Here is a 7955-nt window from a genome sequence, read left to right on the forward strand (position 1 = left end):
TTGTACCTTGAAAGGTATCATTGTAAGGCACAGATTTAAGACTACTCCAAAGTACTTCTTTGTGACCAATCCATCCTACTATTGCAACAAAGCATAAAACATTCATTTCCTTATCTTCCCAAAGCAATTGAAGACTTCTATTCCTTTCACTCATTTTTAAGTTTTTTCAAATATACATTTTTAAAATATAAATATTTCTCTACTAGAAAAAATGTTGTTGTTAAGTGCCATTGAATCAGTTCCAACTCATAGAAACCCTGTATAGAGTTTCAGAGGAGCAACTGGTAGGTTTGACATGCCAACCTTGTGGGTCACAGTCCAGTGCTGATAGATACTATGCGCCAAACCAGGAGTCCACTAGAAATTACTAATCCCTTAAAAATCCAAAATTTCGGTGTGAAATGCTTTTAGACAGGTTAGTTTGCTATTTCTCACACCTTCAAAACACTTACTTGTTAAAGTTCAATTCAATTTCCATGGAAAGAGTGATTGGTCTAATGCTATCAAATAAGGAGTCCTGGTGTGGTGCTGTGGGCTAATGCGTCAGACTGCAATCTTTTGAACTGCAAGGTCAGTGGTTAAAGCTTACCAGCTGCTCCTTGAAAACCCTATACACGGTCATTGTGGGTCAGAATCGAGTCAACGGCACTTAACAACAACAACAAGGACTGTTAATTGGGGAAGATGTCAAAAAGTGAGAATAAGGAGCATAGAGGAAGAAAATGAAGAGGCAGAGGCTGTGCTGCTGGGCTGTAAATGGAGAGTCTAGTGACTCAACCCAGGTGCCCAGTACAGAGATGAGCATTACAAGCTGAGGATCACTGCTGGAGTTTCTGGTAAGAAGATGATGACATCAGATATAATAGCAGCAAAATACAAATTCTTAAAGCTATGTGTTAATTCTCCTGTTGGCACCCAAGAAAAAGTTCATGAAGGAACTGAAAGAAGATAAAGTTAAGAGACATCTTTTTAAGAGGAAGGGATGGCATGCTGGTACCCCAACACCGAGTTGGTTTCAAATCACAGCTATTGTATATAGGATTTCTGAGGCTGTAAATCTCTACAGGAGTAGAAATTTATGGGGATCAGGTCTTGGAATATGGCTTTGAAATCATTTTTCACCTTAATTATTACAACTGTTGTTGTTAAGTGCCTTCAAGTTGGTTCCAACCCATAGTGACCCTGTATAGGGTTTTCAAGGAGTGGTGGTGAGCTTGAACCTCTGACCTTGCAGTTCAAAGGACTTTGCAGTACAGTGTATTAACCTACAGCATCACAGCAGGACTCCAATGATTACAATTGTTGTTGTTGTTGTTGTTGTTGTTGTTAAAGTGCCATAGCGACCCTGTATAGGGTTTCCAAGGAGCAGCTGGTGAGCTTGAACCACCGACCTTGCAGTTCAAACAGATTTGCAGTCTGACGCATTAACCTACGGCTCCACACCAGGACTCCAATTATTACAATGTTGCTGTTGTTGTTATGTGCCGTTGAGTCAGTTCCGACTCATAGCGACCCTGCACAGGGTTTCCGAGGCTGTTAATCTTTACGGGAGCGGAACGCCTCATCTTTCTCCCGCAGAGCAGCTGGTAGTTTCGAACTGGGGATCTTGAGATTCGCAGTCCGATTCGTAACCTGTATGCTACTAGAGATCCTTAATTACAATAGACCTGGGTAATTTAGAGAGAACACAGGTAGTTATCAATCTAAGAGTTGCAATTTTTCTATTTTCCAAGACAATCCTTTTTAGAGTCTAGTAACATGATACTGAGTCTTTCTTTTATTGCCTGGCCATCCCTTAAATTTGAAGAGCAGAGATGTCAGTTTGAGGACTAGGGTGCGCCTGACCCAGGCCATTGTGTTTTCAATAGCCTCATATGGATGCGAAAGCTGGACAGTGAATAAGGAGGATCGTAGAAGAATTGATGCCTTTGAGTTGTGGTGTTGGAGGAGAATACTGAAAGTGCCATGGACTGCCAAAAGAACCAATAGATCTGTTTTGGAAGAAGTGAAGCCAGAGTGCTCCTTGGAGGCCAGGATGGCTAAGCTTCGTGTCTCCTACTTTGGACATATTGTCCAGAGGAAACAGTCGTTGGAGAAGGATGTCATGCTGGGTAAGGTGGAGGGTCAGAGAAAAAGAGGAAGACCCCCAACGAGATGGATCAGCCAGATGGCATCATTGATGGACTCAAGTGTGGCAGCGGTAGTGAGGTTGGCCCAGGATCAAACATTGTTTCGTTCTGCTGTGCATGGGGTCGCTATGAGTCGGTTCCGACTCGATGGCACCTGACAACAACATCCCTTAAATTATACGATGTCTGTCCATTCTAAATATAAAACTAGATGATGCAACTCAGTGAGAGTGCAACAATGTAAGTATAGGTATATATTTGATGATGAAACATTTCACAAAGATTGGAGGATCCTTGGTAGTGGTTACTCTCGACTTGAATGCCTGACCACTGTACTTTCTTTACTGTTCTCTATTACACTTAGGCCCAGACAAATGATCCTTTAGGCTTCTCTCCAGGACAGCCCAAGGCATCATGCATGCCCCAGGTCCACACTGCAGCTCTCTCTCCTTACCCACCAGGCTAAGGAGGACAATTTTTTGAGGCCCTGGTGTGGCACTACAAGATCACCACTGAACTGTGAACCACAAGGTTGGCAGTTCAAACCCACCAGCTACTCCCTGGGAATCTTATACAGGGCTACTAAGAGTCCAAACAGACTCAATAGCACTTAACAACAATTCACTGCCAAACCTTACAATGTCTCCTGAGATTTGCACCTGAAATGGTAGAGTCTGCAGGCTATTTGAAGATCATTCCCTGTTTTTCTGTTCTTCTGGTAGCTTAGTGGTTATGAATCAGGCTGTGAACCACAAGGCCAGCAGTTCGAAACTACCAGCTGTTTAGTGGGAAAAAGATGAGGCTTTCTGCTCTCGTAAAGATTTACAGCCTCAGAAACCCTGTATAGGGTCACTATGAGTCGGAACCAACTCCAGGGCACATAACAACAACCCCTTGTCCAAGGCAGACAGAAGTGCACATTATACTTTGATTTTATTCTGCTTATAGCATGTTTGTGATCATTTGCAGAGAAATGAGCTTACTCTTAGTTCCTCTCCAAGTTAGAAATGTATTTGTTATTCTGCAGCACAAGAGAATGAATAACAGAATGCCAAGGGTAGTAACCAGACACTGTTGCATACTCATTTATATAAAAGTAAAAATGTAACAGTGTTTAGTTACCACCCTAGGCATTCTGTTGTTGTCATTGTTGTTAAGTGCCATTGGTTTCCAAGAAGCAGTCACTGGATTTGAACTGCTGACCTTGCTGTTTATAGTGCATTGCTGATGCTACAATGCCACATCTTATTTGCCATTTATATTATGTTGTAGTATTTACATATTATAGTATTATGGATAAAGTGTGTAGATAAGTATATATACTTTACTAACCAAATATTGGAGCCCTGGTGGCATAGTGAGTTACACATTGGACTGTTAACCTGGAGTCAGTGGGTTGAATGTACCAGCCACTCCATAAAAGACAGACAAGGTTTTCTACTCCTGTAGAAATGTAGAGACTTTCAGCCTCAGAAATCTATACAGGGTGGCTATGAGTTGAAACCGATTCAGTTGCGCACAACAACAACAACAGTTGAATGTTACTTAAATGATATTGCTAAGGGAAACTATAAATCTTCATGCAAGTTGAAAGAAAATAGGAGTTAGGGGACAACGTTATGGAACTACAATAGGAGCCAGGGTGATGCCAAACAGATAGAGTACAAGCCAATTCCAGTACGTTCTACCTAACAACTATTCTAAGAGGTATGGGAGAGAAAATTACTCTAAGAATTCAATCTATCCTCAAACTGTGACCAGATAATCTGTTGAACATGTGGAGTGTTATGACTGCTAAATATGAATAATAAAAGAAATAATAGTGTAATGTTCATCAGTTTTATTTTTTGTGCTATTATTAACATGTACACTTCTGAAGTATCCCATGCCAGTTTTATCTACAATTCCATTCCCATTACTGGAACCAAAGAAGTACTTTAAATTTCTGAAAAATATTATCACCTAAGGACATGCCATACTTTGGACATATTGTCTCCTATACTTTGGACATATTAACAGGAGGGAACAGTCGCTGGAGAAGGATGTCATGTTGGGTAAGATGGAGGGTCAGAGAAAAAGAGGAAGACCCCTAACGAGATGGATCGGCCATGTGTCATCACTGATGTCATCAAGTGTGGCAGCGGTAGTGAGGTTGGCCCAGGATCGGACATTGTTTTGTTCGGCTGTGCATCAAGTCGCTCTGAGTCGGTTCCAACTCGATGGCACCTGACAACAACAACAACAACAAGGACATGCCAAGTTGGGCTTCTTTGTGGAGACAACTGCATTAGCTTCTTTTTTGTATTCTATTCATTTATTTTTTTCTCAGACCTACTTTATTCAGTTCTGTACATATGGACACATTGGCCCAAGCCCAACCCACCTAAGCATGTATCACTCTATAAAGAATAAAGCACCCTATGTACACAGCCAAAGGTGCACTCCTGTGTCTCAGAACCCGGGTCCAGCCCTCTTCATCCCCTTGTCCCTACAAGGTGCCTGAGAGGGACAAGTGAGGGCTGCCCAGCATCAGCACAAACAAGAAAATAAATAAGTGTTGGAGAAGCCATGCTTGGGGCAATGATCCCTGCCTCCTTCCAGCTTTTTCCAAGAGCCATTGGAAAGCAGTCAGCCTCAGGGTGGTCCCATCCATGTCTGTGATCCTGGGACTGCTGCTCACCAGAGGGGGCAGACGGTACATAGGGGTGTGCTCATTCCTACCACTACCCCCTGGTCTGGGCCCCTGTATTCATCACCTATTGTCCACAGCTTAGATTTTCCTTTGACCTCCCCACATTGTTGTCTCTGTCAGGCAAGGTAGAGGAGAGGAAATAATACATCCTATCAACCTGCATGCTGCTGGGCTTGGGGCTTAGTTGTGCTGTTGGGTCTGGGCTCTCCAGAAGCAGGTGGGGCTTGATAGAAGTTTGGTGAGAATTTCCTGCTGCTCCCTACATGCCTCTGGAGGAGAGGAAGAGGAGAGATACTTGGAACTTAAATGAGGGCAAAGGGAAGAGAGGCCCATGTGTGCTCCTGGGTATGTTTCTCAAAGCAGCCTCAGGGAGCTGTGGCTGAGGAGCAGGAAGGGACCTGGCTCCCCCAGGTTGTCTGGATGTTTGAGAACACAGCCTATCTGCACTAGCCACAGGGAATCATGAACATGTTTTGGGAGAAGGACTACCCTGTGGGTGTCTCTGCTTCAAGTGCCGGCATCCCTCTCCCCACTCCCTAGAGTAGCTAGAGAGATGATGCTGCCTTGCCCCATGTCAGCCAACAGGGAACAGAGGGTGGAAGGGAGAGCTGGGGCAGCGTTCAGGGTCTGAGTGGGCTGTGGTCCTGTGGAGGGAAAGTGAGGGGGTCAGAGAGCCTCTTGGCTGGCAGTTAGGAACTCTTCCACCTGCTTGTGCATCTCCAAAGCCTTGATGGTATCCACATCCTGGGGCAGCTCTGATTTCCACTGAAGCAGCGTTTTTTCCTTCTTGATGTCTTTCAGCAATCTGCACAGCCTCTGTTTCCACTGTCCTCTTCAGAAGCTGGATGTCTTCTTCTGTGGGGTCTCTGTCTCCATTGAGTACATGGGAGGGGGGGCAGGACAGCGGTGGAGGGGCTCAAAACATGGGATACTGAGTATTAAGCTGGGCCAGCTCTTCATTCTTATGCCACATCTCTTCTCTATCCTTCATTTGAAACCGGCCCTTCTGCTTCTCTGCCTTATATTGCTGTGTACAGTTATCAAAAAGCTTCTGGTTCATCTCCATAAACAGTTTAAGGGCGTTGTAGACCAGTCCATGGCTCTTGGAGTTCCTGTAGAGCACAGGGAACATGATGGGGAGGACCCAGGCAGAATTGCCACTAATGAGGCTCATGATGTACTCATTGTTTCAGTAATAGAGGGCATGCTCTGCCACCTGGAAATGGGGGCTGGAGATACCCTTGTCAAGCTGGCAGAAAAGCGGTTCCATCACTTTGCTGAACTCTGAAGGTTCAATAACATCCAGAATCTTCTCCAGCTCATTCAGGAACATCACTTCCTTGGGGCTTTGGGTCTTGGTCCAGAACTTGAGAAGTGTCACATCACTGGCTTGGTCAGACTGCTCTCCTTCTCCAGAAACTGTACCACACAGTATGCCAGCTGAGGATGGTAGACACTCCGGGACTTGACTTTGTGAAGGGGAAGCAGGACGTGGATAAGGAACATCTTATGCTCTTCTTTAAGGGGCAGGGCAAAGCCATTGATGATGCTGAGCTCTTGGAGAAGGAGAGCAGTCTGACCAAGCCAGTGATTGTGACACTTCTCAAGTTCTGGACCAAAACCTATAGAAGATGTGATTAACTTGCCTGCAGATATAGACCCGGAGCCCCCTAAATTTGGCATAGATGAGATGCAAGATGGTCTTCAGGAAGTCCCCCTTTCGAGGATCCTCATAGTCAAAGAGGTCCAGGAGAGCAAGGACAAACTTCTGGTCAATGTACTTCTTGGCTATGTTTGGCTGGAAATCAGGAGACTCAAGAAAATGTAAGAAAAACTCATACATGAGCTGGAGATGGGGCCAGGCTGCCTCAAGGGTGGGCTCATACTCTTCGGGGTCAAACTCAGACCTTGTGGGATTTGATGAAGATGGCAGTATCCGGAAGAGGTTTACTGAAAACATGGTGAGAGCCTCAGGGTAAATGGCCTCAGTGACCACATCGCGGCTATGAGTGATGCACTCCACCATCGTATTGAGTCCTGCCCGCTTCACCTCCTTGAATTTGAGGTCACTGAGTTGGTCTGACACAAACTCAAAGAGGTCGCAGCACTGGCATAGCTTCTGGATGAACAGCTCCTCCTGTTCCTGGGTTGGCGAATCTTTCAGCGCAGGAAGATTCTGTAGCTCCCGGTGTTTGCTGAGGTTGAAGCAGGAAGAGCTTTGCCGCAACTGTTCCTTCTTGACAATCTGGGCACCCTCTGAGTACTTGATTTTGCTGAGCTGTGTGGGGGATGGTGTGCTGTTGCTGGGACGCTTGCTGAATGGTGGAGGCTGGCACTGGGGCTGAGGCTGTGTCTGTGCCTGTGGCTGGGCCTCCTCGGCGTTCTTGCCTCCACCATCCTTGTCCAATTTGCTAGACTTGGCTGTGCCTTTGGCAAGCTTGGGGGTCTCCTTCTCCTTCTTCAGTTTATAGGGCATCTCGGCCCGTCAGGACCTGGCCAGGCTCCTGCGGTCCTGCTCCGGCTCCGGCTTTGCTCTGCCGCACTCGGCCCATTCTGGTGTTTTTTTGTTTCCGCCTGCGCGCTGCGCCTCGAACCGTGTCTCTCTATTCATTTTGATTGTTGCATTGAACTCCAGTGGCAAAAACAAGGGAAGAGGGGAAGAAGGGGTTAAAGTGATTTTCCCCCCTGCTGAGCCAATTTTATTTCATATGTTCAACAGTGCAGGAAAAGTTAATTCATTCTAAAGCACATGACTTTCCAGCAACATTGTCAGTATCATAATGCTCCTTTGCAACTCTGGTCTAGCCAGTTTATTAGATAAAAGGAAAATACAGACGAGTGAACAAGCTGCAGTCTACTTTGTTATAGTGGAAAAAAAGCTATCAAAGAGTTCTCCTCAGTCATTTTCTTCAACCAGGATGCAAGCTTCTGCTAAAGTTCTGAAATGTAGTTGTTTATTTGTTTGGTTGAATCCACCCCCTTCCTATTAGCTGAGCTGTTTGTTGTTGTTGAGTAAGTGCCACCAAGTTGGTTCCGGGCGTAGTGGTTACGAATCGGGCTGCGAACCTTAAGGTCAGCGGTTCGAAACTACCAGCTGCTCCGCGGGAGAAAGATGAGGCTTTCTACTCCCGTAA

General features: G+C 45.4%; 1 pseudogene; it reads right to left on the reverse strand.

Moving 5' to 3' along the window:
• Nucleotides 1-5487: 5487 nt before the first annotated feature.
• On the reverse strand, nucleotides 5488-7363 carry LOC102812273 (annotated as a pseudogene).
• Between the last annotated feature and the right edge of the window lie 592 nt (nucleotides 7364-7955).

Source organism: Chrysochloris asiatica, unplaced genomic scaffold (genome assembly GCF_000296735.1).
Source record: "Chrysochloris asiatica unplaced genomic scaffold, ChrAsi1.0 scaffold00510, whole genome shotgun sequence".
In the NCBI taxonomy this organism is placed as follows: domain Eukaryota; kingdom Metazoa; phylum Chordata; class Mammalia; order Afrosoricida; family Chrysochloridae; genus Chrysochloris; species Chrysochloris asiatica.